At 36.6% G+C, this 26673-nt stretch overlaps 1 protein-coding gene and 1 long non-coding RNA gene across 2 annotated transcripts in view; one reads left to right on the top strand and one right to left on the bottom strand.

Moving 5' to 3' along the window:
- LOC123867096 overlaps nt 1-26673 on the top strand; it is a 308948-nt gene that overhangs the window by 92288 nt on the left and 189987 nt on the right. The window lies entirely within an intron of this gene.
- LOC123867111 lies at nt 1300-26383 on the bottom strand. Its single transcript, XR_006796330.1, has 3 exons — nt 26373-26383; nt 12027-12032; nt 1300-1432 (listed from the first exon to the last, which is right to left on the bottom strand). It is a non-coding gene; the product is annotated as an uncharacterized LOC123867111 (long non-coding RNA).

Raw genomic sequence — 26673 nt, 5'->3', positions numbered from 1 at the left:
AGTAGCTAATGCCCGGACATGAGTTGCAATGCGTCTTACGCCCTACCAACTGTACGTCGAAAACCTTCTCGTACGTCCCAACAACTGTACAAAATAATGAATGATGCGCAAATGCATAGATTTTATGAGCAGGCAGACATGTCCTTCCTCGGGATGTAAGCTAAATATGTACCAAATTCCATAAAATCGGTTAAACTGTGTGGCAATGAAAAGTTGGCAGATAGACGGACAGACACACTTTTGCATTGATAATATTAAGGTGGAAGCGACGGGCCTGCCCGCGAAATTCATATTTAATTTGGTTTGCACAATTTGTAAACTAATACGACACCGTAGGCTTATGGTATTTTAATTGCGACATGGGCAGTATCATCCTCATAGATTTATATAAAAATCTTTACTTGAAAGGGTCCAGTTAGCTCTAGTATCGACTATTCTCACAAATTAGTCGATACTAGAGCTCATTTCTTAAACTGGACCTTTTTGAATTTGAATTCCGCTGGCAGGGGCGTCTCATGCCCCTTAAAGAGTGTGGATTTTGCGCGTATACGGGCGCGTGAAGTGTGTCGCATGTCCTGATATTTTGGTCCTACTTAGTGTCTGTAAAGAATGCAAGTCATATGAATCGTATGTGGCATAATCTACATAAAACCTATATAAAACACTATCATAATGGAGTACATACTAAAATGCTGAAACGAAAAAACATCGTAAAGTCAGTAGACTATATCAAAATAACTTTTGTGGTGTCAAACATTTTTTTCAGACTCGGGATAAAAACTCTACGCGGATTTTTTGGGAATACGTAATTATTTGTTTGGGAAATTCGGTAGAGTATCAAGTTAATATTTTTAAACTGCATGAGCACAGGCGATGCACGGTTTATTTTTGATGGAAGCTTCCGTACTTCAAAAGCAAAAACTGAACCCTTAAAGGATCACTTTGGTGTGTGTCTGTCTGTCCGTCTGTCCGTCTGTCTGTCTGTCCGCCTGTCCGCCGGTCTGCCGCCGGTCTGTTCGGTTGTGTCTGTCAAGAAAACCTATGGGTACTCCCCGTTGACCTAGTATTATTAAAAATTCGGCAGTAGGGTAAGTCTTCTACCACAAATAAAGAAAAAAAAAACGAAAACTGTGAATTTGTGGTTATATCACAAAAAATATATAAAAATGTGTTCATGAACAAATAATTATTAGTATTTTCAATTTTCAATTTGATTTATCGTGCAACATGTCAGAACAAATACCCGAGTACGGAACCCTCAGTGCGCGAGTCTGACTCGCACTTGGCCAGTTCTTTTTAAAAATAAAATATAAATAATGTCACTCAAAAATAATGTAGCTCTCTACTGGTGAACGAATTTTCAAAATCGGTTTAGTAGTTCCAGAGATTAGTTAACAAACAAACTAACAAACTTTACTTCTTTACAATATTACTTAATATCCCGCATATTTCGTGTCCAAGTGTTTGTATGTAGAACTAGATGGCGCTAGTTGTATACTATGTCGTGCGTTTGTTCAGTGCCGTAACAGACCACATAAGCTAAGCGGTTCCAATATTCTTTACTCTCGATCAAGTTTTCCTTCATCATATGGTATTTTATACCATTATAATTTTTTAAACGCTACGTATGTACAATGCATACTCAGGCGTAATAACTAATAAGAATGAAATTGAATTTGGATAGGGGTATGAATTTTATGTAGTCTCAATCTATTGCCGTGTGACGGTATCTATCTCAAAATAAGTAACTAAACTAAAGAATATGAAATTTCAAATTTCGGTACTTATATTCACACTAATATTATAAAGGCGAAAGTTTGTATGTATGTGTGTACGTGTGTGCGTGTGTATGTGTGTTATTCCTTCACGCAAAAACTACTAGACGGATTTGGCTGAGAATGGAGACAGATAATCTTGGATTAGCACAGGCTACTTTTTATCCCGGAAAATCAAAGAGTTCCCATGGGATTTTGAAAAACCTAAATCCACGCGGGCGAAGTCGCGGGCATCGGCTAGTGTACCATAAACAAAGAAGACTGAAAACAAAAATTCATATAGTAGTTTGTAAGCTAAGCCGAAAACGAACACTGTTTGGAGTTTTCTTTCACGGTTACACAAGAAACTAATACAGCAAAAAGAATTGAGAACCTCCTCTTTTTTTGAAGTCGTTGAAAAAAGGGCACTACCATTACCCAATGAAACGAATATTTGAACCCTCTCTTTTGTAAGCCAGAAGGCTGTTTTGATCCAGTAAAACATAAATAAGATACATAATACTGGATACACACAAAAATATACATTTGTTTATCACACCCATTCTCTACGTTTTCGGAAAAAACGCGAACGTGACAAATAACGACCGAGTCAAGAGCGTTCACCGTTTTGATGGGGGCCTAAAGAGCCCCAATCATCAGACCTCGTATCGCGACTGCAAATGAGAACCTTTCCAAAACTATCCGCAACACAATACAAAAACCGCCCGCAACTATCCAGACAATTGTAGCTCTTCTTTAAAAGTCTAATAGTGGCTATAATTGCACGTACAGATTTTAAGTAGACAGTTGTACGTATTCCGCTTACCCTTTTAAAGGGATGCTCGTTACATCAGCGTACATCATTGAAATATGCTAAGAGCCCACGGCTCGGGGATTTTGAACAAAAAAGGGTTTCCAGAACACGTCGTGTCAAAACAAATCAACAATCCTTTTATAACGTGGGTTCACGTCTACCGTAATGTTGTTTTATAAGTTTTGTTCTTTGCATAAGTATATTACGTACGATTTTTCAAAGAATAAAATGTTACGAATAAAAAAAGATAATAATCCTACTCATATTATAAACTAGAGGATGCCCGCGACTGCGTCCGGGTGGATTTAGGTTTTTAAAGATCCTGTGGAACTGTTTGATTTTGTGGGATAAAAAGTTGCCTATGTTAATAAGAGGGACGCAAGCTACCTCGGTACCTTTCATATAAATCGGTTAAATGGATGGGTCTTTAGGAATCTTTTTGATTTTCCGGGATAAAAATAGTCTATTTCCATCCCTGGGATATAAGCTAACTCTATACCAAACGTCAGAATCGGTTAAACTGTATGGTCGTGAAAAGGTAGCAGACAGACAGACAGACAGACACACTTTCGCGTTTATGATATTAGTATGGATCTAAAAGTTACTTATTCCTTCAACCCTCAATGAATTAACCGATTTGGCTGAAATTCAGTATGAGAATAGATTATACCCCGAGTTAACATAATAATCTACATTTTATTCCGTACAATCAAAGAGTTTCTATGGGACTTTCAAAATCGTAAATCCACGCGGATGAAACCGCAATGTATAAATAATATACATTATTTATATATTGCGCATCGCAGATTATATTATTGTATTGTTAATAAATAATAATGTTCCAAACTAATATATTAAATGCTAAAGTGTGTCTGTCTATCGGTCTGTCTATGTGATAACTTTTCATGGCCATCCGTTTAACTGATATTGACGGTACAGAGATAGCTTGCATCCCGGGGACGGCTATAGCCTTATTATACTTACTATTTCGGTAAAATTGAGAGTTTCCACGGGATTTCTAAAAGGAATGATAGACATTATTCACATGTACAGACAGACACAGGGACAAACAGATGCACAGACGGACTGGACAAAGCTATAAGGTTTCCTTGTTTCACTACGAAACGCTGAAAAGGCGACACTAAGATAAACATAATAGTCATGATACCTACACTCTGGGAACACAACGTTTTCTATTATAAAATTCAGACACACAGAAAACACTCAAAATTATACCTTCTTAGCCTGCATTCAAGGTAAAAAATCTCTAAGCAAAGTTATTTATTGCACTCGCACAGGTATAATACACCTCACATTACATTATTGTAAACTGGGGCGTGAAAACTTTTGTTTGCCATAATGCTTTTTGTTCAGCGGTTCATCATTATAATAAAAATATTATATAAAATGTTAGTAGGAAAATTATAAGATAGATAATAAATACCGTACCGTACGGTACCAAAAGGCCCCTATTCTACTCTGCCAATTCTACCACTCTACCTTGGGGGTAGAATGTCTAAAAATCCTAAAATACGTATAGATTCAAATATTTTTTAACCCCCGACCCAAAAAGAGGGGTGTTATAAGTTTGACGTGTGTATCTGTGTATCTGTGTGTCTATGTATCTGTCTGTGGCATCGTAGCGCCTAAACGAACGAACCGATTTTAATTTAGTTTTTTTTTTGTTTGAAAGATGGCTTAATCGAGAGTGTTCTTAGCTATAATTCAAGAAAATCAGTTCAGCCGTTTGAAAGTTATCATCTCTTTTCTAGTTATTGTAACCTTCACTTGTCGGGGGTGTTATAAATTTTTAATTTAAACTTGTATAAATATTATAATGACTTGAATAATGACGGATTTTCATATACTTTGCATTCCCTATTTAACTCTCTAAGGCCTAATTCGCACGAGAGCTTTTTTAACCTCCGTTAAAAAAGCATTCAAATAGAACAATTAATGCATTCCTAAGTATCTGTTCACACGTCAACACTTTTTTAACGCGCAATTTGTATTTTCAGTGCAACGCCGGGTTTTAACGTAACGTTTTTTTAATGCTCGCGCAAATAAGGCCTTAGGGGTAGAATTTGCAAAAATCATTTCTTAGTAGATGCCTGCTTTATAAAAGGAACCTAATGTCAAAACTTCAAGTTTCTAGCCCCAGTTAGGCTATATTATGGTGATAGATTAGTCAGTCAGTCAGTACAAGTCTTTTTTATAAGTATAGATAGATAAAGATGAATTGTACGAGCAATAAGAAATCGGATGTACTCATATTTTGTTTAATCAACGTCCAGTTGATTACAGACGACCTTCCTCCAGCATTAAAATATCCGAGAAAATTCAATCGCCCTTACAATATTTATTATTATATTATTATTGTATTATTATTGTATGTAAGTATTTTATTTTGGTATTTATTGGAAGATATTTGTGTAAATATTATTGTGTAGCACTTGTATTAACCATTTTATAAATCTAGTACCATGGGACCTATTCCACGTATTTATGCACCTTACTCACAACCTGCACGGGGAAGCTGGAAGAAATCTCTGTTTAGAGATAAGCATTTCCTTTGTACATAGCTTAATTTATCTTAACTTTGTAACTACAATTTTGGTACATGAAAATAAATATATATATATATATTTTCATGTAAAACAACATTGAATTAAGACCAAAGGAATCAAGTCGGTGTACCATTCGACATCTAGTGATACCATCTGAATCCCAGTTGGATTTCGCTTTATTTATGTGGCACCCGTTGTTTTTGGATAAAGCCGCGAGTTCAAGTCCCATTTTGTTCTATATTGTTACTGTTTTGATATTGAATACGCGGTTTTGTTTCTCATTCAATTTGTATTGAGGTTTTTTTTTGGTACAGCGTTCCCAAAGTACCGTTATGTCTATGTTAACAAGTCTCAATAAAAAAATATTTAAAAACAGACTTCCAAAACCACTACAGAGTAAAAAAATATTTTTGTTTCTACACGTGTATATATGTATGAAGTCGGGCAAGCTTACGCTTAGATTTCTACATTTTTTATTAATACTCGCCCGACTTCATAATAATATATGTATTCGAACACTACACACGTGTAGAAACAAAATTTTTTTTTTTACTTTGTAGTGTTTTAATTTCGTTTTTTGGAAGGGCAGTCCTGTTTTTAACCCCCGACCCAAAAAGAGGGGTGTTATAAGTTTGACGTGTGTATCTGTGTATCTGTGTGTCTGTGTATCTGTGTATCTGTGTATCTGTGTATCTGTGTATCTGTGTATCTGTGTATCTGTCTGTGGCATCGTAGCGCCTAAACGAATGAACCGATTTTAATTTAGTTTTTTTTGTTTGAAAGGTGGCTTGATCGAGAGTGTTCTTAGCTATAATCTAAAAAAATTGGTTCAGCCGTTTAAGAGTTATCAGCTCTTTTCTAGTTTTCTTGTAGAAAAGAAGGTTAGATAACCGTTAGGTTCATTATATTATGTGAAACAGTGGGTTTAAATAAAAAGAGCAAATCAGTATAATCGCACTAATTTATTTTATCACTTCTCTCAACACACTAATAATTACTCTCATATATTTGTTACTAATACACTTATTTACTTATTACACATTTATTACACACTTATTACACTTATTTACACAAACCGGCAGTATTTCAGCTTATAATGCGTACGATACAATAATAATCCTAAAAATGAGCTCGCATGGCTTTATATGGCGTTATCCCCACCGAAGGCATTCGGCAGTTGTTGCTGAGTGGCGTTCGGCTGTCAATGGCGCTGGCGTTGGCGTTCAATGGCAACTAGGCTATGATTGGCCGGCGTTTGGCTCGGCTTGACTCGGATAGTCTGGTTGGCGTTGGCGCGTTGCGATTGGCTGAGGCGGTGTGGCGTTACATTCGGCCGTCCTGAAACAATGAATTGCTCCCGCAATGGGAAAATGCTTGGTTAGCTTTCTGGTAGGCAATAGCTCAATAAGGTCTTCGGTTTCAAGTTATTTATCGGAACAGTTAGCACTGTTGGATATAAGAACCGTAGGCGCTGTGATATGGCTTTAAAGAGTCTGCTCAGGCATGTACAAGCTTTGTAGCCTCGAAATCCCTTAACACTGCGGGTTCTCTTAATGCCTACCAGCTTGGTTACGAAAATGAACCTGAGTAAATGCTATCAGTGTTTACTTTTGTCGCAATGCTTGTGGGAACTTGCCACTAAATAACTAAATTCCTTTGTTATAATTAAATGAAATATTAATTTTGTCAGTTACATTATCTAGTTAGCTTTATCCTATCGCTTGTTATCCTTTACCGAGCATTTGCCTTGTTACGCATAACGTCCCCGAGTTTACTAATTTAAATTAATAGCAACATGGCATCGTGACCTAGGTAAATACCAAATTATGGATAGCACATTCTTTGAGAGTATTGTCAGTAGTCTAAATAATATCAAGTAAGCAGTTTGTCCAATCATTTTATTCGCAGTCTCGCTAGGGCCTGTGGCACAACGCGTTTAACATGGTCTGGTTAGTGCTTGGCTTGGCTTGACTAGGCACTTGGCTCGTGGTAGTATCATGGAGGTCAAAACATACCTAACTATTAATCAGTCGACGTTCGAAAACTCTAAAATGTCTACTAGTAAAAGCATTCTTATAGTCACTTTATAAGTTTGCTAGGATGTTCAAATCAGCCAAATTATGTATAATATTCTACGAAACTGATCGTTTTCGGCTAGTAACAAATTTTGCAAAAGCATCTGTAATAATCAAATTGTACCTATACTACTGATGAGCGATATCCTTTCGCTGTCTTACAAAATGGTTTTACAAAATGTGGTCAGTATGAATTCTACAAAATTCTAATCCAATGCTATTGGTCTGTGATCTAAACTGCAATCTTATCTACTTTAAAACTAAGACGAAACAAAAGAACATTATTTAATTTATAAATTATTATCGTTTTTCAGTTGTACTATTTTTCCAAGTTTTACTTTAGAGACATTTTTGAAAGAAAAACCGTCAACAGACTGGCTTGTAGAAAGGAAGTAGCTTCTCGTGAAGCTGTGAATGCTATTACTCTGACTTGAAAAGGAATCTCACTTAAATCCTTGCAGGGAGATCTCTCAACGAGCAACGAGATGAAAGTACTCCTATCGAAAGTAAAACTTGGCTTTCGAAAGTAAAAATTGGCTACTGAAAGTAAAACTTGGCTACCGAAAGTAAAACTTGGCTATCGAAAGTAAAACTTGGCTACCGAAAGTAAAACTTGGCTACCGAAAGTAAAACTTGGCTACCGAAAGAAAAACTTGGCTACCGAAAGTAAAACTTGGCTACCGAAAGTAAAACTTGGCTACCGAAAGTAAAACTTGGCTACCGAAAGTAAAACTTGGCTACCGAAAGTAAAACTTGACTACCGAAAGTAAAACTTGGCTACCGAAAGTAAAACTTCACTACAGAAATTAAGACCTGGCTGCATGAAGTAAGACTTGGCTGCAGAAAGTAAGACCTGGCGGCAGAAAGTAAGACTTGGCGGCAGAAAGTAAGACTTGGCGGCAGAAAGTACCTAAGACTTGGCGGCAGAAAGTAAGACTTGGCGGCAGAAAGTAAGACTTGGCGGCAGAAAGTAAGACTTGGCGGCAGAAAGTAAGACTTGGCGGCAGAAAGTAAGACTTGGCTACTTACTGTCTTCACTTCGGCATCTATGTAATTCCGAAAACAGTTCACGATTGAATTTAGGTAATACAGGATCATCAGTCAAATAACAGTTTTCTATTCCATTCCTATTCCCTACTATGTAAGCTACATGACCAAGGCAGGCATACTAACACCAACTGAACTCAAGATATTATGTAAAACGTCAGTCTATCGGTTTAGTGCAAATTCTTACGGTACGTCCGGTCCACCTGACTAACAATGAACGGCACAAAGCTAAATCATGGTTATAATTAAAAGTGCCACTTGAACTTTCTACTTACATTATGATTGGACCGACAATCTTAAGGTAGAATGATGAAATTGACTCGATTGAAAGCTTGTTGGCAAAAGTACGTAACATACATGCTGCCTACAAGCACTACTTTTTTACTAAAATAACAAAAGCATTATCAAAATCATAAGGATATCTAACTGGTAATAGTTATTATTACGTTTCCTCCAAGTGCCCGATTCTGCCTACATTACACTACCTATTTGTATTTACTCTTTTATACGCTGTGCCACTGGCTTGTATATTATACGAGACAGTTCCAAAGCCGTGAGTAAGATCTACTTACTATGCTCTCAATCATTCAAAGAATGTGATTTAAACTACAAGTTACAACACGTACAGACTTCATAAACACTAACTTTTAGTAAAAATAAAAGAACAGTCATACCATACAGCATAAACGCTTAACAGCGCTTATATCACCCCAAATAGGCAACAATGCGGCGGCTTATAGATACCCATTGGCTGCAACCCTGCATCGTTAGCGCGCCACGATGTGGTGCCTCGCAGTGACGCGCTCGGCATCAGGCACACAGCACACAGCAAAGCATCAGTGGTGACCATCGTAGGCGATGACGTTTGCACTTCACGAACTCACCAAAAATTCCGAGAAAAGAAAGATAAGCACAATATTATTGTTTGACTACAAGTAGCTCCCAGTCGATTCATAAAGTACGTCTGCCCCTATTATGAAGATCTATATTCATATTATATAAAAATCATATAACCACATGAAAATCAATTTCACAAGAAACTCAAAAGTCAACGTCATAAAATAATTCAATTTTATATTCGAATTGCGATCGCCATGCTATATGCAAAACAGCGTTTGAGCACACTGAAACTGTTCAGCAACCGATTCTGACGTAAACGATATTATTGTACCATTAAAAATAATTCATAGGTACCCCCTGTTGTCTGTATGACTGCAGCGGGAATATCACCGACGACGCGATAAAAATAACCTACATAGAACCTTACACTCTACTTAGACTGACTCTTGTACAAATAAAACACTAATAGCGTCAAAGCTTGTTTTCTTAAAAAAACTACTGGCTGAGATTTGCGGGTAGTCTGAGAACTATTCTTACCATCCGATACACTAGTTTTTTTTTTTTAATTAATTGCTGCAAAAGTAGGGATTAGGCGTTTAATCAGTATGTATTTGTGTCAGTTCATAACCTCTCAACAACTTTAACCGATTTTGATAAATGATACGTCATTCGTCTTGATGGCGTGTGTGTCAATGGATACGTAAAATTCTTTAAACAATCAATGTGGTGGATTTAATACGATTTAATGTAAGAGCCGAAAAAATATGCAGCGCAAACAGCAGTCGGGAGTTTTTATTTTTTACTATTTAACTTATTGAATTACTTGTTAACTTTTTCGTACCGGTAGCACTCTAGAATTAAACTGCGAATTCATTTGCGGGTATCTCGGCGAGATGCAACGTGAAAAGTGGATGGTTGAGCGGGTTTTTACCTAATTCGATAAAAAGTTGACTAAATAAATTGGTTGAAATTTTAGCATTAGTATTTACCGCCTTTATTTCATCAGTTATATATATATACAGCACGTGTATTTTTGTTAGGAAAACTGTAAATAAAACAATACACACGAATATCACATTCACAAAAATTAAAACTAAAACTCGTCGAGCTAGCTACCTTGCCTTACCCAAAACTAGAACAATTTATGGCAGAAAAACCCTTACCTATGAAGGAGCTAAACTGTACAACAAAATACCTGCACACATAAAAAAAATGTACACTCATTCAATCCATTTAAAACTGAATAATTAGCTGCTCACATTATGAGTAATGCGAATCACTTCAGCAAATGCGCTGAATGAGTACTTCATTAAATGGCGAATATTGTAAACTTTATTTTCTCATGTAAATGACCTTTTTTTATGAGAATACGTCTTTAAACCTAAACCTTTATTTGACGGTCAGATATGCCACAAATTATAGTTATATTTTTAGCTTCAGCTATCACTCAAACCATTCACTCTATCCGCGAGCGTATAATGACCACCTATTATAACCCGCGTGCCCTAATACTAATTTCATAACCTCAAACAGGGTGTTAGCAATATTAACCTTTCACGGTCATCTCATCAGTAGAGGTTACAAACACGATCAACCTCATTACACTATGCATCAATATCATTAAAAACGGGATTAAAATTTGAAATGGAATAATGGATGGATCATACCTCAGTTATTACGCGTAGAAGTTGAGGGTAGGTTGCCATCGGGCGTAGAAACCATGCACGCTGCAGATGAATGTACCTCCGGTTCAAAACTCTTCTAAGGACCTTCCGGGCCCCAGAAGTGGACGATCTTCATTGTCGCTTGATTTTTACACGGTGATTCGTTTCCCTCTTGCGGAGGAACAAAGTAGCCGGCATGTATTTGCCGAATCGTTAATTGGCGCGATTATGCATCATAACTTTCTTTATTAATCCCACTTCTGAGATGAAACAGTGGGTTTAAATAAAAAGAGCAAATCAGTATAATCGCACTAATTTATTTTATCACTTCTCTCAACACACTAATAATTACTCTCATATATTTGTTACTAATACACTTATTTACTTATTACACATTTATTACACACTTATTACACTTATTTACACAAACCGGCAGTATTTCAGCTTATAATGCGTACGATACAATAATAATCCTAAAAATGAGCTCGCATGGCTTTATATGGCGTTATCCCCACCGAAGGCATTCGGCAGTTGTTGCTGAGTGGCGTTCGGCTGTCAATGGCGCTGGCGTTGGCGTTCAATGGCAACTAGGCTATGATTGGCCGGCGTTTGGCTCGGCTTGACTCGGATAGTCTGGTTGGCGTTGGCGCGTTGCGATTGGCTGAGGCGGTGTGGCGTTACATATGTCAATAGACAAATGTCAAGCTGTCAAGATGGACGTTGCCTAAATACATAATTATTTATTTGAAAAAGATTTGAAAATGATGTTTTGGAAAACTCAAATACTTTGGATCGTCGGGGGTGTTATAAATTTTTAATTTACACTTGTTTTGTATGCGATTGGTTAAGTCTGATATTTGCCGATTATGAAACCTGATTTTCTCGCTTATTTCAAAAATTCGTTAATCAAACAAAGCTTATATAGTCCAAAACACGACATTTTTGTCTGTACGAGTATGAGTTGCTGACTGCAGTCAATTTAATACCCTGTGTTTGCTGCAATCTGTAGTTGCCACATGCCTCGCGTCCAACCCGTCTGATATAAAGCGGTATTTACACGGGTCATTGATTTATTTAAAACTAACACTAATATTTTAACGATTAAATTAGCGAATGATGTTTAATCGAAACGGCAAAAATATACGCAAATTATCTGGGCATGTTGAATTACTTAGTTTTGAACCCATTCAGGATCTTTACTCATGAATCATGAGCAGATTTGAGCTGTGCGGCGTGGCGCGAAGAGTGCTGCGTGGGAATTGGACGAGTAGCTAGCAGCCCAGCCACACGCAAGGCGCACTATGAGGGTAGCTCCTTATCTCCTCAGGATTAGTGTTGTAATAACTGATAACTAATGAGCTGTTTGTAATAGTAATAGCTTAAAATAACTATTATTCACTTCTCCCCCTCCGACTAAACATAAAGCACGTGCTAGAGTAGGTATGACATTAATACAACGGGTGGGGTTTGAACTGTCAACCTTTCGAATTTTAGTTCGTACCATAACCGTTGAGCCATTGTGACCGGTCTTCAGTTGAGTTTGGCATAAATTATAGAGAAGTATCTAAATCATAGAGAAGTATCTAAAAATTACAGGTAAAACCATATTATTTTTAAAATATTACTTACTGGGCAGTAAAAACTACTTTTGACAGCTGTCAAGGACTAAATTGCTATAAAAAAATCACTCACTGCAGTTAATTTAATTAATACCACGAGTGTTGGAAATAATAAAGGTCTCTGATTAATACTCAATCTTTGGTTGTCACATGTCAGGCTTCCAAACCACGTCTGAGCTAAGGCGACGTCTACACTGGTGTTTGATTTAATCGCCGTGTTTACGTGTACTTACTAACAAGCTGGGTTGCATTTACCTGTTTAATTATTGAGAGTTAGGATGAAACAGAAATAGCTTATACTAGCTGATGCCCGCGACTTCATTCACGTGGATATAGGTTACTTAAAAATCCCGTAGAAACCCTTTAATTTTCTGGGATAACAAGTAATATGTGTTAATTCAAGGTATAATTTATCATTCCATTCTAAATTTCAGTCAAATCCGTCGAGCAGTTTTTGCGTGAAAGAGTAACAAACATACACATACACACAAACTTTCGTCTTTATAATGTTAAGTGTGATTATTATTTGTAACTATATAATATAGTGTGTAGTGTATCGTGTAACTATAGTTAATGACTTCCAGCAAAAAGACCGTATGTGGTTTCATCTGGAGTCAACAATTCTAAAAAACTTTGAATAAATAAAAATGAAAACTACACACTCATAAAGATACATTTAACTATGGAAATCTGACAAGAGGGAAGAAAGAACAAAATATAACCTTGATAATATTTTTTGTAAACGTATTATATATTCATACACTTTTCAGAAACTTATGGAAAACTTTCAGACGTGCAGGTTTTCATTCATTAGGGCTGTTAATAGTAAAATAATAAGTAATTAATAGTAAAATAGTAATTGCTAATAGTAAAATGTGGCACTTTCTGTGGCTTCAAAAAAAGATTGTATTATTTAAGTTAGCGCATGTTAAGTTATTTTCTTCTATAAGTGCACATGTAGTGGACAACCATATTGCAGTGAATTTGTATATTTTATAGTTATAATTGTATGAAAGGTGTTGGTGTAAATAAAAAAAGGCAAGCGATACTAAACTGCCTAAAACGCAAACTACTTCGAAAAGTTCAAATGCATGATCAGGATCGACCCCGCACCCCCCTTAACAGAAAACCAGCTTTAACTATTAGGTTATCACCATTTAGACAGTAAGTAATTCTAGGAAACCCACTTTGACTGGATTTTTACTACAACAGTTGTGAAGAAAACTGAGTATTTATTAAAGTTTTAACTACGGGGAAAATGCTAGATCAAAGAAGAATATTAAATCTCAGAGTATATTTTTCTTCGAAAGATCTGCCCTGTATTTTTTGTGATTTAGATTTTAAACGAAAATTTCTAGCTAAAGATTCATACTACAAAATGCTTAAAGGGAATAAATCTAGGTATAAAAACTTTAAATGGAATTATAAAATAAATTATCATAATAATGTTTAATTCGCCGAATCTCAAGGTAGACTAGTCAAATCACAATTGGTCAGTCAAAATAGTTAACCCCCATTGACTTTTTGTCTTTGTTTAGATGGTATTACGTAACAAAGACAGCCCTATATTAACTTTTCTCCGTGGATAGAGTATAGTGTCAAATAAAAGGCAGTGATATGTACACAGCTTTACAATCAAAAGTGGTTCAATATATGGTCTCGGCATGGCTCCAAGCCGGATATGAATGTGCCGGTGTCAAATAACGAATACCAGGAGCTTTTTGTGAAACCCAATCAATGTTTAATTTGTAACATACGCTGATTTGACGTGGCATTAGATAAAGTATATAAGCGAGATAAAATCCTTTTACTGGCGGGGTGATTAGCTAACTCAATGTTTAACAATGAATTATATCCAACGAGCTCATTTTTTGATACATTGAAGGTTTTCTGCGAAACAATATTTTAATATCACCCAGTAAACCAGCAATGAAGAACCAACCAACATTGGCAGCTATCATTCAGCGTTAGACACTGAGTTAGCGAGTCACCTAGCAGATCATCCATGCTAATATTACAAATGCTGAAGTTTGTCTGTATATTTGTATGTGTGCTACTCTTTCATGGCTCATCCGATAAAATAATTTCAACGGGTACACAGACAGCTTGCATCCCGGGACCGGACATAGGCTAATTTTTGTCCCGTAAAATCTAAGAGTTCCAACGGGACTCACATACGAAGGGCTCATTACACATTTTTAACCCCTGACCCAAAAAGAGGGGTGGTACCTATAAGTTTGACGTGTGTATCTGTCGCATCGTAGCTCCTAAACTAATGAACCGATTTTAATTTAGTTTTTTTTTGTTTGAAAAGTGGCTTGATCGAGAGTGTTGAAAAAAAAAAGCTATTACGGTTCATGAAATACATCCCACTGACAGACATGGACGGACGGACAGACGGGCTGACAGAGATCGGCGGATAGAGAGACGGATAGATGGACGGATAGATGGACGGACAGTGGAGTCTTAGTTAGAGGCTCCGTTCCGCTGGCACCACAGAACTCCTACCGTTGGCACCGTTCGCGTACGGAACCCTAAATACCTGTCCACGTCAACGAAGCCGCTAACATAAATACTTACCTAATATTACCTTTTTTAATAAACAACAACTAATTGCAACCGTAAAAAATAAAATAAAACCTATTTTGTCCAGCAAGTAGGATTTTCTACATTCGAGAGACCGCCTTTGTTCTAATAAATCTTTTATTTGAACTCTGTAACGTTTTGTATAAATTAAAATGAACTCCAAACGTTGATAAGGGTCAGTGGGAAATAAGGTAAAGGTAGAGACATACTTGATACGAAACACGGCGCGATGTGATACATAGTTAATACACTTAATCCACGTGGACGAAGTCGCAGGGATCAGCTATAGTACCTATTATTATAGACTAGAGGATGCCCGCAGCTTCACCCGCGTAGAGTTCGGTTTTTTTAAATCCCGTAGGAACTCTTCAAATTTCCAGGATAAAAAGTAGCCTATGTCCTTCCCCGGGATGTATCCCAAGTCTGTACCAAATTTCATTAAAATCGGTTCAGTGGTTGGCCCGTGAAAACGTAGCAGACAGACAGACAGACAGACAGAAAGACAGACACACTCTCGCATTTATAATATTAGTAAATAGTATGGATAAACAGCCCTCTTCCTCAGTTAACTAAAAAAAAAATACACAAGTGAACAAACGCAGTTAGGTATTTCAGAAAGTTGTTTGGTTCTTTAACATTTAACATTTAAATAAAGTATGAAGTTAGATAGTTTTATACTTGTAAAGGAAAGTTAGGGTCACAGTGTGCGAATGTGAGCGTTGTGGTGTGTAGTCTGAGTGTGTGCGTAGTGTGTAGTATGCGTCCATCTTAATTCATTAAACGCTTGAGCTGATATTTCTGTTTTAATTACGCTTTCATTGCGTTACACCCTTTCAGATTTATTTGTAACAAGATGAAGGTACTCGGGCTTGTTTTATTCAAAGGGCCATAAAGTAATGGTGAAAACATTGCGATGAAGAACCTACTTTGGATGAAGTGTGTTGCTATTATGCTTTATTGAATGGGATTTATGAAATTTTGAAAATTCCCTTATAATTTCGATTTATGCATGCTGATCTTCCTCGGCTTCGTATGCTGAATGAAATTCGAGAAAAATTAACCTTTCTTCGGCGCAATGCACACTAGCAGAATTAAATGGTACCGAGGTACAGAGTCTTTCTTGGTAACAACTCAAAATAGCTCCACTCTAGTCTCTACTCCAATCTGTCTGTATGCGCTGGTTTTTAGTGGGGGCTACGCCATACAGAAAACCCATTACTGTAAAATTTCAATTTTCCAGACATAGGGGTTTAAGCTGTGGTACATTGTTATGTTAGTCATGATGACGTCCGTGACTTCATGGATTTAGATTTATTAACAATCCCTTGGGAGCGTGTTTGATTTTCCGAGAAAAAGTAGCCCATGTCAGTCTCACGGATTCAAGATTTTTAGTACTATCCACTTAGTTTGTTCTTTTACCAAAGGTGGAGCTTATTCTGAGCAAAAAGACATGCATACAGTAAAATTGTTCTTATTTTTTTTTTGTCTTGGTTATTTCATGTTTTATGTGCAATAAAGTTTTCTACCTATCTTGTGCCAAATGGCAAAATCGGTTAAACGGATGGGCTGTGAAAAGGCAACAGACAGACCCACTTTCGCATTTATAATGTTAAATATTATCGATAATTATATTCATTTTTATTTGTGTCCCAATATTGCCCCATTGTACAATTAAATTGTTGTTAAAGTTACAATCATTTATTTATTTATATAATAAAGTAGAGGTATTTAAGATGTCATTTCATTTTACTCACTACAGCATCTTTATTCTTTGGAATTGACTCTCCTTAATTATTTAAAATTGGGTAAGTTCGCGGTCTACTTAGCCCGTTCCATTCCGATGTAATTTTATTATTATAGCACACAATTCACATAAAAATATACATTCAAAGTTGCCCAACCGAAAATATAAGGGCCCCTGTGCACATTCCATTTATGATTTCTTGGAATGTTATCAAAGAGTGCTTTCGTAACCCTAATCACTTATACCTTATTTCATTTTACAACGATCCTAAATAAATATAGCCTTAATAATGAATGTGGGCTGAGTTAAATGAAGTTTTACTTTTTCTTTTTTCACCTTGGACGAATTCAGAATTCATGCCTTATATAAATAACAAGCCTACTTTTCTAGGGTTCCGTACCCGATGGGTATCAACGGGATCCTATATTACTAAGTCTCCGCTGTCCTTCCGTCCGTCTGTCCATCCGTCCGTCGTGAACCATAATAGGTAGCTTAACCGACTTTTCTAACAATCTATCCTCTGAAAAAGAAAAGTTTTTTAAGCTTTTTAGACTAAGAAGAGAAACAGGACCCATATTTTACGGTTTCCAAAGTCTTGTGATGTAACTTACCGTTTTCATCCATTTTATTTAAGTTACTTTTCGAGGTCAATTTAAAAACCTGTCAATAATTAGTATATTTTTTGAATAATTATTATTCATACAAGTTTCAAGTTATTAAACGCAAGGGACAAGATTGGCTATATAAACATTTTACACCCCATTTCACCTCCTCATGGTTTATAGCCCATACTGGCTTAAGGATACGGTTTGCCTGTAGTAGCGTGTTAGATTGAGCAATTAATATATGACAAAGGCCAGCTAAATTGGTGTTTTGAACCAAACTAACGTCCTTACAATTAATCCAGCTTGCAAGTACTAGCCTCCACGTTTTCTGGAACTCAGATGTTTTTTTTTAATTCCTTTCTAATACAAGTTAGCCCTTGACTGCGATCTTACCTAGTGGTAAGTGATGATAAAGTGTAAAATGTCTGTTGTAGTAAGGTCTATGGGAACATTGACTATAACAGAAGATATTACTTAAGACTTATAAGATATAACTTATAGAAGAACAATTAAAGTATAACACATTACGCAATGTACAAATTGGAAAGCTTTTTGAATAAATTGATAGACTATTAATATCTTATAGCATCGTGGGTGTAGGTTCCTAATTATAACATAACTTAGCAATAATAATGTAATTCAAATAACAAGTTATATTTTCGAGATAATTAGTCCTTATTTTTAGTCTCCGTCCTTCGCGAATAATTCTTGATAATTTTACTTTCGATACAAAAAATTTCAAGTTTTTCAATTTTCTAATACATTACAATTACCTAACTTCCAATATACCTTCAGAGCGGTCGGCTCATCCAATCCGAGTCCGTGAAAATACGGATATGAAAAACTCGGACTGAACTCGGATATTCACTAATGCAGTAGTAGAAGAGCCCTTACCGAGCAGCGCAGTGGTAGAAGACCTACTAGTAACTAGATCCTTTAGGTGGACAGCCGACTTGAAACGAGTCGCAGGGAGCCACTGAATGAAAGAATAAATAACTACAAAAATAAACAACACAAATAGAAGTACAATTCCTGATTCAGGCAGGGCAAAACAGTAGGTAGCATGTAGTTGTAGAAGTCTTTACAAAAGATCTTTGTCCAGCTTTTTTATTGAGACATAAGCTTGCGCTTGACGACAATCATGCCTGAGGAACAGAGCAATGATGAGATTTGGGTAGAGCTCTATTGATTGATAAGGCTGGTAATGGTGACGATATCACCTTTTATTTAACAAGTGTAAATTAAAAATTTTCAACACCCCCGACAAATCATTTTCAAAGAAATAATTATGTATATCTAGGCAACGTCCATCTTGACAGCTTGACATTTGTCAATTGACACTTGAATATTATGAACCTAAGGGTTATCTAACCTTCTTTTCTACAAGAAAACTAGATAATAGCTGATAACTTTTAAACGGCTGAACCAATTTTCTTGGATTATAGCTAAGAACACTCTCGATCAAGCCACCTTTCAAACAAAAAAAAGTAAATTAAAATCGGTTCATTCGTTTAGGCGCTACGATGCCACAGACAGATACACAGATACACAGATACACACGTCAAACTTATAACACCCCTCTTTTTGGGTCGGGGGTTAAAAATAAACTAAAATGCTGCATTACTTATAAATATCTGATTCCGATAGTTAATTGCGGACATGTTCATATTGGCGCCGACCGCAAGATTATTACATTTGCGGTCAGAGTTAGCGCGCTTTAATTATGCGTGCAAAATATCGTGGTTTTAATATTTAGCAGCTTTTAGGAATGTCCTACTGACTGAATGGAGAGAGGTATGCTTGGAATGAGGAGGTACATAAGAAGACCAGAGTCACCAACATAGCTCACCGGGCCGTTTGAAAAAAAAACCCGGCCAAGTGCGAGTCAGACTCGCACGATAAATCACCCTATAGGTTTTCTTGAAAGACATGACGGTGGGACGGACAGACAGACATACATACAGACAGACTGACTGACAGGCAACAAAGTGATCCTATAAGGGTTCCGTGTTTCCTTTTGGTGTACGGAACGTGTAGAAACTAAAGGGTAAACAAAAACGGCCATACCCCTTCCAGGCTAGCCCGCTTCCATTTTAAACTGCATCATCACTTATTATTAGGTGAGATTGTAGTCAAGGGCTAACTTGTATAAGAATTAACAAAAGACTTTCTTTCTCTGCATAAAAAATTATATACCAATATTTGTACAGGGCACAAGATGCCTGGGCAAATGTTCGGATGTTGTCATATTTCCCTCATCTGGTCCATATTTATCCGTGGACCCTTAAACCGGCTGCCTGCCTCAGATAGGCAGCTTTTATTAATAGTGTTAATATTATACCTACTTGAATGTGGAACATCTATTCATGTCATTGTGGCCGAGGATATTAAATTTCGTAGTAGATTTTCTGTTATAATGATGTCAATTTTGATGTAATGTTACTAGTTACCTAAGAGCCTCGATAGCTCAACGGTTGAGAATCGGACTCAATTCTGAAAGGTCGGGGGTTCAAACCCCACCCGTTACACTATTGTCGTACCCACTCCTGGCACACGCTTTACCCTTAATTGGAGGGGAAAGGGGAGAATTATCATGGTTAGCATGGCTTAAAATGGCTAGCAATCCTTGAAAAAAAATATAGACTTCTATTTAAGCGTTTAAACTATAGTGACGTATGTTAATGTCCATCACACTATCACACTTCACACTATCACACAAGGCGAAAGTTTGTGTATGTATGTGTGTATGTTTGTTACTCTTTTACGCAAAAACTAACAGACGGATCTGGCTGAAAAGAATGGAGATAGATTATACTCTGGATTAACACATAGATTACTTTTATATACCGGAAAATTAAAAATTTCCTACTAGATTTAAATAACCTATATCCTCGCGAATGAAGTCGCGGACATCAGCTAGTTATTAATATTAAGTAGTACATAGTATGAGGTCCGCGTAAGACTCCTCCTGTCATCCACCCGCTTCCCACCACCTTCTTCAGATCATCGGTCCAGCGGGCTGGACGACGTCTTACACTGCGCTTGCCGGTAGGTGGTCTCCGCTCTAGAATATGTCTGCCCTATCGGCCAATGAGGCACATGTCCCATTGCCACTTTAGCTTGATGAAAATAATCTTCAATTTGTGATCAACCCATTAATTATGCCCCACTACTGAGTACGGGTCTCCTCTCAGAATGAGAAGGGTTTAGGCCATAGTCTGCCACGCTGGCCCAATGCGGATTGGTAAACTTCACACACCTTTGAGAACATGTAGAACTCTCAGGCATGCTGGTTTCCTCACGATGTTTTCCTTCACTATTAAAGCAAGTGCTATTTAATTGCTTAAAACGCACATAACTGAAAAGTTAGTGGTGCGTGCCCGGGATCGAAACTCCGACCTCCGATTAGGAGAAGCGAACGTTCTAACCACTAGGCTATCACTATATAATCTTCAATTTAATGAAAATAAACTTTAAAACCTTAAAATACTTTGGCGCACTTTTCCTACAGATTTTCTTTTTATTGTAGCGCAAATAAATTATGCTAAAAGATGCTCGACAGAAATCCCCGGAGTGTTCATTTCATGACTAGGAATTAATTCGTCGGAATCCCACTTTGCAATACTTTTGTTGACTTATTGTTCGGGCCTTTTCTACGATGGAGAATGTAGGTTTAATGAATGAAAGATATAAGTAGATAAAAAACTTTATTACACACAAAACAAGAAACAATTGTATAAGTACTAAAAACAATTATTATTTACATTAAATTACTTATACCTACAAAAAACAATTGTGTGCAAAGGCGGCCTTATTGCTTAAAGCAATCTCCACCAGCTAACTTTTGGAAAAAGGAGGGACTAGGTAGGTGTCCTCTAACATTCTGGAGTTATGCACTTTTGAAGCAATTATATAATATCGCTTGTTTTACGGTGAATGACAAAATGAAAACACCTGCTTGCCTGAGAGTTCGCCATAATATTTTCAAAGATATGTGAAGTCAGCCGATCCCCACTTGGCCAGCGTGGGGGACTATGACCTTCTCATTTTGAGAGGAGACCTGTATTCAGTGGACCGGCGATGGATTGATCATGATTTTAGAAGGGATTGTATTTTAATTTGTTTTCTCCCTGTATTCTAACAGACATGTAGGCCTTTATGGTATTAGATATAGTATTATAAACACTGAGGTCTGAGTATTGTTACAAACGTTTATCAACTCAGTCAAAGGCACGCAAAGCCATTGTGTAATAGCCTTTATGTACATAGTATTAAGACCTATACATATCATCAATGTTAATGGAAGCTTCTGTCTAAGATTAAACTACAGGCATACCCTAGATGCAGGCTGATTGAGCAATTAATATGTGCCACGAGCCGACCAGATTGATTTGTTTCATCCCAGCTATGACGTCATTCCATCCAGTACCCACTGCGTAATGGACTAGAACAAAACGTATTAAGGTCTCCATTAGTAAGACACTAATACACATTGACCTAATTTAATAGGCCACTTGGCGTAAATTTTGCATAAATTTCGGCATGTGGCCTGATGTGGCTTCTCATATAAACTTCAAAGAATCTTGGAACGATTTGACAATTGCATTTAACATGCCGAACTCATTGATCCAACTTGCCGAAATCATTGATCCAACGTGTACAGGAGTCATAACATTGATTTATTTTATTTTATTTATTTATTTTGATGCAATGACAGCTTTAGTATTTAATTAATGAAAATATTTGGAACATAATAAATACTATTACCGAGACTTGAATATGTCCGTGACTTCAATCGCGTGGATTTAGGTTTTTAAAAGTCCCGTGGAAACTTTGATTTTTTGGAATTAAAAATGTAACCCATATCTTGCTCCAGAATGCAATCTATCTACAAAGATATTGGTACAGACCTGACAAAAATATTAAAAAGACGAAAGAAAGGTGACAGACAGACAGACAGAGACTCTGGTTTTTTTCTACACGCCATCACTAATTATTACATTGTTGATGTATAAATATTTTGATATATTTGATACTGATATATCAACTTGGGTCGAGGGGTTGCGGATACCATGTACAATACGACAGCCGCAAGATATTGCGTTACGGATGCAGGGCTGCCACAGTCTGTATATACCAACAGACTGTAATCAGAATGCTGGTAAAAACAAAGACAGATGATAGCATTAATGATTACGAATAAGATATCACAAAAAAAACGCGAAAAAATGAATACAAAATCTTTTATTGTTAAAAGTTCGCAATGTATTGCGATTAAAGTATCTGACTGATGCTAGAGGGCAATGAACGTTGCGTAATAGGTGCCGCGGGGTCTGTTCCGCGTCGTAGGCGGGGCATTGACCATAGGTTGCATGCTATTAATAGCGGGTTTGAAATATACTAAGTACATTTAAAAACACTCGAATAAAAATATATTTTATTTTTTTCTATGCTATTTCGCTGCGACATATACATTTGGATGCAGATAAAAAATTATCTCGCTATAAAAATTGTGTTAAAATTCCCTGTACAATTTCAGTAATCAAATAAAAATTAATTTATTAAGATTCATGGAAGCTCAACCCTACCAATATCGGGTTTAATTGGACAGGCAGAAAGCTTGTCATATTATCAGCCGTTGTAGATACTGGTTTAATTGAAAATATACTCGTGGCGATGATACTTATATAATAAATATATGGGAATTTTAATATTGTGCGTACATGTTCCAGATTATTTGTCTTAGATATTTGTATTACTTGATTGTTTTTTAGGGTTCCGTTATGGAAGGGGACTCTATTGCTAGGCCTCCGCAATCCGTTCGTCTGTCTGTCTCTCGGTGGTCTCATGAACCATAATAGGTAGAGAGTTGGATTTTGTATTGCCGCTATAGCATCAAATAATAAAAACATCGAAATGCCCGCCATGCAAAACAGAAAATAAAAAAAAAAAACCTTTAAAAATCCCGTAGGAACTTTTTGGTTTTACGGGGTAATAAGCCTATTTACGTCTCAGTGATGTAAGATTTGTATTCGCTAAAATCATTTAAGCAAATGTACCGTGAAAAGTAATTAGGCAGACAGACAAACATACGGATAGACGAACAGACGCATATTCACGTATAATATTACTATGGACTAAATCCTTCAACTACCCTCGTCCTTCCGAGAATCTCACTCTGAATGTGGCCTCATATAAGCGACAAGTCTAATCCTCTTCACTCTCGCAACTGAACCAATGTAGCACTTTGAAAGCTCCTTCCAAACTTTACCATTTGAGACCGTTCGAATGCCGTTCACTAAATTAAGTCCCTCTGTTTCCGAACCAAGCGCTTTTGGCCATCAAACCGGCAACTCTCATTTGTTTTATAACCACTCCCTCAAACTAGGATTTATTCAGTATTTAATTAGTCCGTGCATTCTAAGTAATTAAGAAGACCTTTCAACCAGTTATTTTACCTATATTTAGCTTCAATCACACTATCATACTTAATATTATAAAGGCGAAAGTTTGTATGTGTGTGTGTGTGTGTGTGTGTGTGGGTGTGTGTGTGTGTGTGTGTGTGTGTGTGTGTGTGTGTGTGTGTGTATATTTGTTACTCCTTCACGCAAAAACTACTGGACGGATTTAGCTGGAATTCGGAATGGAGATAGATAATATCCTAGATTAGCACATAGGCTACTTTTTATCCCGGAAAACCAAAGAGTTCCCACGGGAATTTTAAAAAATCTACATCCACGCGAACGAAGTCGCGGGTATCAGCTAGTGAACGATAAAGCATAGAACTCCCGGTGCCCGTACGTTTCATTAAAACGTTTAAAAATCACCATGGTGGACAGTGACTATTACTCTACCGCACGCGTCTTCTATTCGATTGTAGCTCCGTCTGTTACTTTGAATCGGCCAATCACGGCAGTGGCTAGTGTCACACAATACAATACGAAACAATCAGCCTGTTGTGAAAACAGACGTGAGTACAAGGTCTCTATTTTCAATTGACAAAATAATATTACAAATGCGTCTTCTATGCTTTGTCTTTCTCTGTAAAGCGTCGCAAAAATAAAATTTACTTTTACTGGACCAATTTTTACGGAACATTGCAAAATTTTGTTTGCGTGGTAATAAAACATTAATTTATAAACTCCAGGTTCCAATTCCAACTTCTCAATTCGGATGCTGTAAAGTAGTAAAAAATTTAATATCACTTGTTTTAACCGTGAAGGAAAACATCGTGAGGAAACTTGCTTCCCTGAGAGTCCTCCGTGATGTTCTCAAAGGTGTAGTCTGTCAATTCGCACTTGTCCAGTATGATGAACTATGGCTTAAGCCCTTCTCTTTCCGATAAGTACCTCTGCTCAGTAGTGGAACGGCGACTCTCGAACTTGATTTTAATCGAAAATTATAAAAACTTGTAGTAGTGTTACTGTACCAGATTTGCTTTTAAAATAGTTTCACTCTGTTTTTAACCCCCGACCCACCCAAAAGAGGGCTGTTATAAGTTTGACGTGTGTATCTGTGTATCTGTCTGTGGCATCGTAGCTCCTAAACTAATGAAGTTATTTTAATTTAGTTTCTTTTTGTTTGAAAGGTGGCTTGTTCGAGAGTATTCTTAGCTATAATCCAAGAAAATCGGTTCAGCCGTTTGAAAGTTATCAGCTCTTTTCTAGTTACTTACTGTAAACTTCACTTGACGGGGGTGTTATAAATTTTTAATGTACAATAATAATTGTATATTATTTACAAAGAATAAATGACTAGTAAAATTCCAATATGTAACATAACCAATACAAGGCTGTATTTCAAATGGGTGGCTAAATATAAAGTTCCGAACCCAATTACTATTGAGATCGAAATTCGGAGGATACATTGTGAAAGATTTGTAAGGTATCTTTCATATTAAGTTTCATATTTGGTGCTGCGTGAATTGGTTCGGTTTCTTTTTTAGGGTTCCGTACCCGAAAGGTGCTAACGGGACCCTGTTGCTAAGCCTTCGCTATCCGTCCGTCCGTCCTTATTGGGCTATATCTCATGAACCGTAATAGGTAGAGCCTTGAAATGTTCATTGAATGTGTATTTTTGTTGCTGCTATAAAAAATACTGTTATTTCTTGTTCGAGGGTACGGAACCCTTCGGAGTTTGAATCGCACTTGGCCGATTTTCATTTATTGCTCAGGGATGAGAAAGGGTGGTTTTTTCCATTATTATCTGCGCATTTTATTTTACTTCCCACGCTGCGAAAGTTGATTCTACTTGAATGAACTAATAAAAGGACATTCATTGTGGGCTTCTTCGGAGTAAAGTGGCTATCATTTACAATCATCGTAGCTTAGTTTCAAGTCGACAGCATGTATTCTAAAGTTATCAAATAAACACTGATTGTGGTGTGCCCTGCATTCTTTTTAGCTCGAACATTAAAGCGTACAAAAACCCATTTTGATTTTTTAAGAATTTTATGTACTTACCTGCAACTTACCTTACTAGCAAATCTAATGACGTATCATTTATCAAAATCGATTGAGCCGTTGAGTAGTTACGAGCGAGCATAGTAACGAACATAACTACACTTATTATAAATGCGAAAGTGAGTTCGTTTGTTGGTTAATTGGTTTGTTAGTTTACTTACCCCTTAGAAATACAAAAGTGAGTGAGGTGGCGCTTCAAAAATCAATGAATAGAACAATTGAGTTCAAGGTTTTTGAGTAAAAATTTGCATTCGTTAATTAAAGCCTGACAACCCTGAATGCAGCAATGACGTAATATCTTGCGGGCGCCGCCAATATTGAATGCGTCCGTTACTTTATCGGTCGTCAGCGAATATTAATAATGCATATTGATTTTATTATTGTTATTATATAACGTTACAAGATTGATAATAATTAGTATATTTTTGAGTGATTCAGGACTTTTCTTTTTATAAAGGGTCTATCTTATTGAAACAAGAATAAAGTTCCATGCAAAGAGCCAAGATTTTAAGTGTTATTAGTACACTACTTTCTACTAAAAATGTCAAGAGATGAAGTTGTTATAATAATATTTATTATTAAGATTACAAGTTACATAAGTAGATACTATGTTACAAGATTTATGAACAATTGTATACCATATTGATAATAATAGCTATTAGATTGTTACCCACTGAGAAACCTGATATTTAAGGACATAACCCTTGGATAAATTGGACGAAAATCGTTTCCAATACGTACGAAATCAAACACACTCGCCTCCATTACCGAAATAGGCTGCCCCAGACCGATATCGAACCAATTATGCCTTACATTTATGTAAAAAGTAATTTTATATCGTTGTATAGGTACCTACTTTACCTATATAATATATTATATACTACCTATATACATAC

The sequence above is a fragment of the Maniola jurtina genome, chromosome 7, assembly GCF_905333055.1.
Source record: "Maniola jurtina chromosome 7, ilManJurt1.1, whole genome shotgun sequence".
NCBI classification, from domain to species: Eukaryota; Metazoa; Arthropoda; class Insecta; order Lepidoptera; family Nymphalidae; genus Maniola; species Maniola jurtina.
The sequence above is the reverse complement of the archived record's forward strand: the minus strand, read 5'-3'. Positions and strand labels throughout refer to the sequence as shown.